Source organism: Triturus cristatus, chromosome 9 (assembly GCF_964204655.1).
Source record: "Triturus cristatus chromosome 9, aTriCri1.1, whole genome shotgun sequence".
NCBI classification, from domain to species: domain Eukaryota; kingdom Metazoa; phylum Chordata; class Amphibia; order Caudata; family Salamandridae; genus Triturus; species Triturus cristatus.
Window position 1 is genome coordinate 257,111,747 of NC_140592.1, and position 9,611 is coordinate 257,121,357.

Here is a 9,611-nt window from a genome sequence, read left to right on the forward strand (position 1 = left end):
TTAGGAAGGGAGAGCAATTTGGAGGAGCAACTGGTTTCAAAGCCTAAAGTAAGAAGGGAGGTCTCTTTTTGGTATTGGGCAATAGTAGAGGAAGTAGATGGCGAATTTAAACTAGCAGATAATCTATGGGGCCAGCAGACGAGCATGCAATGTGAATCGATTTGGATACACTGTTTAGAATTGTTAAACCTGCGTGGCTTAGGCGTAATCACATTTTTACAGCCCATAGAGCTTATTTTTCTCCTCTTAGGCTATCCAAATTTCAGCCCAATAAAGCATGCAATAAATGTGGCCTCATCGCAGCATCGGACATACATATGTTTAAAGACTGCCCTCTGTTACAGGAATTCTGGGGCGAAGTTTTTTCTTCATTGGAATCCATGCTTAGGGTTCCTCTGACCATCAGTTTGCCCTTAATCATTTTTGGTCTGGTCGATACTATCAGGGGGCCTGCAAGATCTTTACTTTTCTATGCGATTCTTATCGCTAGAAGACAAATATGTAAATATTGGGTTGAGGCCTCACCACCGACTCACTCAGAATGGTTGACATCGCTCTATGAAGTGTCTAAAGTTGATCTGGCTAGATCCTGTAACAAGAAAAATCTGTTTTTTTGGGATTTTCTGAAAACATGGAGATAGGAGTCCGGGTTTTTTTTTTTTTCCCCGGGTCCTATGATTATGCCTATTTCTCTCCTCGGACTAACAATAAAAGGGCCTCCCAGCATCATGGTCCGGCAGGATACGAAATATCCTTGGTGGAGCAAAAAAGATTTTCCCCTGAGCTACTGGAATCCCTCTGGCTGAGGAGTTGTAAACAAAACAGCTGGCTCAACGGGTTATTCTATATGGGGTAAGGCAAACGAGGAAAAAAAGGAAAAAAATAAATAAAAAGCCTCTTGTGATTGTTTTTGTGCAGGAAGGTGTCCCTTCCTGCACAAGAACAATCTCCCCACCATGCAGGCATCCTTGTACCATGGTGCAAGGGAGCCTGCTCTGGCGCATGGCTGCAGTTTGTAGGCCTGCGCTGGGGAAGCATAGAGATGCGACAAAAAAATCGTATAAAAAATAGAATAAAAAAAAAGATTAAGTGTTGGGGTGTTGGTTGGCTCTAAAAAGAGCAATTGTGTTAATTGATTGTTTTTTGGTACCTATAAGTAAGTATCGATCCAGTGTCTAAAGATCAAGAGGAAGACTCTGTTCCCTTCATCTGTGAAATGTACTGTTGCTCTTTGGATTAGAAACATTATGTGCTGAACTTCTGACGTCTCTGCACACACAACTGTTACATGATCTAATGCTATGCTAGCAGGCAGAAGTCATGTTGGGGGTAGAAATCATTTAGAAAGGGTTAAAATATGCAAAAAAAAAAAAAAGTGTGTTTCCATTTTAAAAAAAGGTGCAGAACGTGAAAAGGGGGCAGGGTACTGAGTTCCTGACCCCCTACCTTTTGAAAGGAGGTCCCTGAAGGACCATGAAGGGTGAAAAAAACATTTTATTTTATTAAAAAACACAAGGGGTGCGCGCACCGTGCGCGCACGGCGGGGAAAACATTTTTTAAAAAATGATTAAAAAAAAAAAAAATTTTAAGATGTAAGGTGGCTCTAAAAAGAGCCGTTGTGTTAATAGAGGGACAGAGGAAGGAAAGAATGGCAAAAATGATACGGTGCCGCACGTGTGCTGCCGTATCTTGTTTTCTATTAGGGGAATGCTGGTCTCCCCCAAAGCAAGAAGAGCATAACACGTATTGCACCGTATATGCACCCTCTCAAACAGAGGGTGAATGTCCAGAGGTGTAGAAGAAGGTGAAGCTGCCACCGCAGAGGAAGTGCTCGGTCGATCTGCCAATGATGTACTCGGCTGAGCTGCTGCGGATGTGCTCGGCTGAGCTGCAGGAGGGTTTTCTCTAGTAGCTCGAGCATAAGTCACAGGATGTACATCCATAACGTGCCTGATCATAGTGTCGATACTAAAAGAGTACTTTTTCTTAGCATCTCCTCTAGATAAGACACGACCACAAAGAGTGCAGGTGACTTTGGGAGCATTCACTTTCTTCTGCCCCTGTGGAAATGTAAAATATTGCCAGACAAAAGAATCTTTCTGTTTCCTCTGTCTCTGTCTGACAAGGCTCTCCTGCTCACTCCCAGAAGATGACTGCTGCTCTGCCATTGTATCACAAAAACAGTTCAGCTCCTTCTCCCAGGGAATCAGAAGTAATAATGAGGGGAATGGGTGTGGTGTTGGAAGTTTCTGGAAATGAAAGTACTTTAAACCAATGAAAAGTGTTGTTTCTTGATCACATGACTAACCGTGCGCGCACCGTAAGCGCACGTTACAAGCATGCATGCGCGTATGTAAGACGCACGCATGCGCGTACGGAGCACGCGCGCACGATGCATGCGCGCATGCGCGCATGCGCTTACGGCGGACCCGCGTAAGGAGCACGCGCGCAAAAAGAACACGTACGCATGCGCACACGGAGCACGTACGCATGCAAACTACGTGCGCGCACCGTACTTGTACCGTACCGTGCGCACACCGTAAGCTTACGGTGCACGCACGGTAAAAATCCCTTAAAAAAAAAAAATAAACAATGTTTAGGGGATGTAGAAGATATTAACTATGCTGTTCAACTATATCTAAACATTTTTTTTAAAAAAGGTGAGCCATTCCATATTGCAGGATACAGTAAATCTATAATTATATAGATAGGTAGCATATTGTTAAAAAAAAAAAAAAAAAATTAAAAAAAAATCATAAATTAGCATTTAAAAAACCATTGAAATTCACAGAAAAAACCATAGGTTTCACACATGTTATAGTTAGGAATTAGCATTTAAAAAACCTTGCAAATTCACTGAAAAAACCATAGGTTTCACACACATTATAGTTAGGAATTAGCATTTAAAAAACCTTGCAAATTCAGTGATGTCATGAGTGATGTCACTGATGATGTCATGAGTGATGTAATATGTGACGTCATCAGCAGTGGATTGCGGGCGCGCGAGTTATAGTTAGCTGAACTAACTATAACGGGGGAATTTCAATGGTTTTGTACGAGTGAAATGTCCAGCTAACTATAACGTGTGTGAAACCTATGGTTTTTGCAGTGAATTTGCAAGGTTTTTTAAATGTTAATTCCTAACTTTAACGTGTGTGAAACCTATGGTTTTTTCAGTGAATATATATATATATATATATTCACTGAAAAAACCATGGGTTTCACACACGTTATAGTTAGGAATTAGCATTTAAAAAACCTTAGAAATTCAATGAAAAAACCAAAGGATTCACACATGTTATAGTTAGCTGGACATTTCACTCGTAAAAAACCATTGAAATTCCCCCGTTATAGTTAGTTCAGCTAACTATAACTCGCGCGCCCGCAATGCACTACTGATGACGTCACATATTACATCACTCATGACATGGTCACTGACATCACTCATGACATCACTGATGACATCTCAAATGACATCACTGATGACATCATCCAGTGATTGTGTGTTTTTCTGAAAATTAAATATGTTTTATATTTATGTATATCTCAAGGTCAATGGAAGAATAAATGGGTATATAAGTGTCTAAATGGATGCTTTTTTTAAAAATATTTTTTGTGTAACTGACTGATTAAGTGTATCATAGTGAATACATGGCTTACTGAGTAATCTTTAAATATGAAAATATCTGTATCAGTTTCTTACTTTGTGTATAAGTGGCTGCATGGGTTGGTGAGTAGCTACATGAGTGTCTATATAGGTTATTAGTTGGTTTTTTATCAGTATGAGTGTCTGAGTTTCTGTATGGTTCGGTGGGGGGTATTACTTAGTGCATAGGTGCATGAATGAGTGACTCACTGTTTGTATGTGTTGAATACAGCATGTGTGCAGGACTGTATGGGTGGATGAGTGTGTGCATGGGTGTGTTAGTGAGTGAATGACTGGCTCCGATGATGATTCTGGACTGATCGAGGTGGAACCTGAACAGAGACAAGAGGTTCTTGAAAACAAAGATGTGGTAGTTCAGCATGTGCACTTCGATGGCATTGGAAGGACAAAAGATGACTATATTATATATGAAATCGGAGAGGTTTTTAAGGCTAAAAACCTCATTGATGTAATGCGGAAATGTCATGAAGCACGGGCGAGGTTGCTTCGTCTTGGAATTTTTCGAAAAGTCGAGGTGATAATTGATACCGCTGAAGGAAATGATGCTCTTCCAAATGGCTTGGATGTTACTTTTGAAGTTTCTGAACTGCGAAGGATAACTGGAAGCTACAACACTATGGTTGGCAATAATGAAGGAAGCATGGTACTCGGGCTTAAACTTCCGAATCTTTTTGGACGTGCAGAGAAGCTAACTTTCCAGTTCTCCTATGGTACAAAAGAAACCTCCTACGGTCTTTCATTCTTCAAACCACAACCTGGAAACTTTGAAAGAAACTTTTCTTTAAACCTTTATAAGGTAACAGGGCAGTTTCCTTGGAGCTCACTGCGTGAGACTGACAAAGGAATATCAGCAGAAATTGGGTTCCCAATTTGGAAGTCTAATCATGTACTGAAGTGGGAAGGTGTTTGGCGGGAACTGGGCTGTCTTGCCAGGACTGCATCCTTTGCTATTCGGGAAGAAAGTGGACATTCGCTGAAGTCATCTTTGGCCCATGCCATGGTCATTGATTCACGTAATTCTTCTATCTTGCCAAAACGAGGAGCATTACTGAAAATTAATCAGGAATTAGCTGGTTTCACAGGTGGGGATGTCAGTTTTCTGAAAGAGGACTTCGAGCTCCAGCTGAACAAGCAACTTGTGTGGGATTCAGTTCTCTCAGCCTCATTATGGGGTGGGATATTGATGCCTTTTGGGGGCAAGACGTCAAGTATTGCTGACAGATTTTACCTTGGAGGACCAACCAGTGTGCGTGGATTTAGCATGTACAGCATAGGGCCCCAAAGTGAAGGTGATTATCTTGGGGGAGAGGCATACTGGGCTGGCGGTCTGCATCTATATACGCCCCTGCCTTTTCGACCAGGCCGAGGTGGATTTGGCGATCTTTTCAGGACACACTTCTTTCTTAATGCAGGAAACCTTTGCAACCTGGAATATGGAGCAGGTCCCAAAGCCCATCTTCGTAAGCTGGCTGAATATATTCGTTGGTCTTATGGTGCAGGGATTGTTCTCCGCCTGGGCAATATTGCAAGACTGGAACTAAACTATTGTATCCCAATGGCAGTGCAAAGTGGAGACAGAATTTGTGATGGTGTTCAGTTTGGAGCTGGAATAAGGTTCCTGTAACGTTCCTGAAAATGTTTTGCAGAACATTGTGGCTATTCACCAAATTCACTGCTGTTTCTCTTGTTCCAAATACTTCAAGATTCAATGAAAATGCCTTTTATGTAATTTCTATCTCAGTAAAATATCAACAAAAAGCCAGTATTTGTGAGTGAATGACTGTCTCTATAGTGTCTTTATGAGTAACTACATATGTTTTAAACTAGTATATGTGACTATTGGTGTATATAAGTGAGTATATGTGAGAGTGAGAGATTGGAAGAGTTCCTGTATGAATAAGTATGTGTTTCTATAAGTTATTGTTTAAAAGAGTAAGTATATGTAAGTTTCTGTAGAAGTAAGTGTGGTGGTGTGTGTATAACTGTATATGCAAGTAAATGGATGTTTGATTCTTTATTAGCATGAGTGACTATGTGTGTGAGTAACTCTATGGATGAGTGGCGTTGTGTAACAGGATGTATAGGTGTATGAATACATATGATGAGTGAGTACATATATGAGTGACTGTAGAGGACTGTTGGTGAATGACTGTATGTGTATGTGGTTCTTAGAATTACTGATTAGGTTGTTGTAACTGATATTGATATGTTCATTATTTTGAACATTTTAGTTTCTATTTTTGAATGTGTGTTTCAATGGTTATATTAGGGGAAAAGGAGGTCTGCCACTCTATCACAAGGATGATGTCATAACTGATGTCATCAGTGATGTCATTTGAGATGTCATCAGTGATGTCATGAGTGATGTCAGTGACCATGTCATGAGTGATGTAATATGTGACGTCATCAGTAGTGCATTGCGGGCGCGCAAGTTATATTTAGCTGAACTAACTATAACGGGGGAATTTCAATGGTTTTTTACGAGTGAAATGTCCAGCTAACTATAACATGTGTGAAACCTTTGGTTTTTTCATTGAATTTCTAAGGTTTTTTAAATGCTAATTCCTAACTATAACGTGTGTGAAACCCATGGTTTTTTCAGTGAATTTGCAAGGTTTTTTAAATGCTAATTCCTAACTATAACGTGAGTGAAACCCATGGTTTTTTCAGTGAATTTGCAAGGTTTTTTAAATGCTAATTTTTTTTTTTTTTTCTTTTTTTTTTTACATATTATTATTTTAATTTTCTATCCTTTTTTAAAGACTATGGTTAAATTTTAAAAATTCTACAATATGTTTTTATTTTACCATTTTTTTAAAATAAACAGGTAAAATTTATTAGTATAACATAATTTTTTTTTTTTTCCTTTTTTTATTTTTTTTATTTTTTTTTTTTAACGTGCGCGTACGGTAAGCGCACGTCTTGCTTTAATTACGTTAGATTTCTACGCTGTTTGCGTTCATTTACGCAATTTGCGTAGACGCACGTCACGCGCGCACAGCGCGTAACGCGTACGCTGCACGCGCACGTTACACGGAAGTGAAGGGGCGTGCCTGTTTTGCGCATGCGCGCGTGCGCGTGTCTTTTTTACGCGCATGCGTACTTTTGCGGTAAGCGCACCGTAAGCGCACCGTAGGCGTACGGTGGGTCATGTGATCATGAAACACAACTTTTGATTGGTTGAAACTACTTTCAGTTCTAGAACTCTCCTACACCACACCCATTCCCCTCATTTCTGCTTGTGATCCCTTAGGAGAAGGAGCTGGGTTGTCTTTGTGATACGATGGCAGAACAGCAGAGCCCTTCTGAGAGTGAGGCTAGCAGCACTACCTTGAGGCAGAGAACGAGGAAACAAAAGACCTCTTTCATATGGGAGTATTTTTCTTTTCCAGAGGGCCAGCAAAAGGTAAATGCACCCTTAGTGACTTGTAAGCTGTGTAAGCGTGTACTTTCAAGAGGGAATCCCAACAAGAAGTATTCCTTCGGGAATCACACCATGTTGAGACACCTTAAGGATGTACACAGAAGGACACATGCTCGACATACTGAAGGTAACCCTTCAGTAAGTCAACCAAGCACATCCACAGCAGCTCAGCCTGGACCATCATCTGCAGGGCCGAGTCCATCTTCGGCAGGTCAGGTGAGCCCTTCATCTGTGGGGGGAGCATCTCCTTTTTCTGGTCCTCAGGAAATTAACCCTCGGTTTCTGAGGGTTGAAATACGGTGCGCCACTTGTCATGATCTAATTTGTTATAGGGAGACCAGTATTTCCCTAGTGAACAATAAAATAGATCAGCACATTTGTCGTACCGTCTAATATTCCCATTCTTTCTTTCCTCTGTCCCTGCATGAACACAACGGCTCTTTTAAGAGCCAACCTTACCTTTCAACTTTTTTTTATATATTTTTTAAAAAAAAAATTTGATTTTTTTTTACCGTACGCGTACGGTACGCGTAATTATTATTTTTTTTTTTTAAAAAACACTAAAAATCAATTATCACATTACAAGGTCCTTGAGAGACTGCAATGAAAAACTGAAAATGTGATTGTGGAGAAGTGGAAAAAAGGGACCATGAAATTTTTGACTTACCATACCCACTCAAAAAAATATTTATTAATTTAAATTTTTTTTTAATTGCTTTAAAAATGGTTCTAGTTTTCAAAAAATGTCTATCTCAATCTGAAAAGAAAGAAAAAAGTATTAATATTTAATAAAACATTTTATAATACAGTACACATATTTACATATTTTTCCCAAAAAATTTTTGCCTTTTTTTTGCTGTTTTCAGAATATATTGCATTTCACTATAAATTGTGAAAGCAATTGCATTCATCATTTAACAGCGGGCAAAAAACAAATTAACAATCTCAAAGATTGTTTTAAAAAAGCCCACAAACTCTTTTTGCATAAACATAACTTTATAGAAATGCATAATATTCTTAAAAAATATCATCTAATATCAATACTTATTTCTTTAAAATACCGTCTGATATTTTTGTTTCAGAAGTATAATCACAAAAAGATATCTCAAATAACTCCACAATACATCTGGTTCCATTTCCTTTAGGCCAAATAGTAATTTTAAAATTCTTTTTTGATTAAATTTCCAATGGTAATCCAATAAAAATCTAAAGTTTAAATTGTACAGATCTCACCGATTCTCTGTAACATTTTGGTTTCCGAAAGAATTATTAATAAATAAATAAGTCCACAATAGAATTGTTTACCTTTCCGCATGGCCAAATAGTAATTTTAAAAATCTTTTTTGAATAAATTTCCAATGGCAATCCAATAACATTCCAAAATTTAAATTGTGCAGATGTTACCGATTTTTTCTAAATTTTTGGTTTTCCAAAGTTTCATTAAAAATTGAAAAAGTCCACATTACAATTAGGCCAAATGATAATTTGTAAAATCATTTTTTTTTTAAATTCCAATGGTAATCCAATAAAATGGTAAAATTGTTTTGTCCAGATGTTGCCAAATCTCTCTAAAATTTAGGTTTCAGGAAGATTAGATAGGAATTTGCTAAATCAAAAGGCAAACGTTGCTTAAAAATCAATTGGGAATCATTACACAGTGTCCAGCCTTTTTCACATTTAAGATAAACTGTGTATTCACCAGAAGTTACAGTAGGTCCATCATGGAAAATTATTGCAACTGTTACAAAAGTTTTTCCTGAAATTGATAATTGCTGTCCTGTAAACTTCTTTATTAAAGTATCTAATTTTGAACCATCAGCTTTACAGCGTTGCATCATTAAAATTACATACTGTCCGTATTCCTTTAAAATTAACGTTAAAAACATGTCAGATTGACACTCACTGCATTCCATGCTATGATTAGCATCTTTAACTAATTTAGCAAAACTGACTGTTTTACTTTCTGGCAATGTTAAATAAATAAACCTTTCAGAATCAACATTAGAGCCACATATATTATAACAGTTTTCACAACTATGTTCCCATTTATAAGAGAGACCATATAAATTTTCAATGGGAACCCCTTCTTCTTCCAGTACCTGAAGAAAAAACATCAAGAATTCCTGTGCGTCTTGCTGTACATTTTGAGAAAACTGTGTTCGTCCTGAACATACATCTAAAAGTTTTCTAATTTCAGTAGCACTTTCTATTTGAGTTTTATCATTACTCAGCTTTTGAAAAAGGAGACTCAACTCAGAACAGAATCTTTTTCCCTGATTTACTATTATCTGCTCTTGCACACTATCCAGATAAAATGCAACATTCAGCACTACATTAGCGTAGCAGTTGACACAAGAGCTATTTTCAAAATGACATCCTACAACCTGTTCTTCATTTTCCTTTTTCTTTTTGCTTGCAATTACATCACTCCTCTTTTTTTTCCTCCTCTCTACATCTTCATTACAGATATTCTCATTTCTCCTTTTACGAGAAACTACACGTTTCTCCAACACAGGATAC

The 9,611-nt window shown here is 38.1% G+C and overlaps 1 pseudogene across 1 annotated transcript; it reads left to right on the forward strand.

Moving 5' to 3' along the window:
• Positions 1–3,935: 3,935 nt before the first annotated feature.
• On the forward strand, positions 3,936–5,439 carry LOC146797708 (sorting and assembly machinery component 50 homolog pseudogene; annotated as a pseudogene). Its single transcript, XR_014969052.1, has one exon. The product of XR_014969052.1 is annotated as a sorting and assembly machinery component 50 homolog pseudogene (transcript).
• The last annotated feature ends 4,172 nt before the right edge of the window (positions 5,440–9,611 follow it).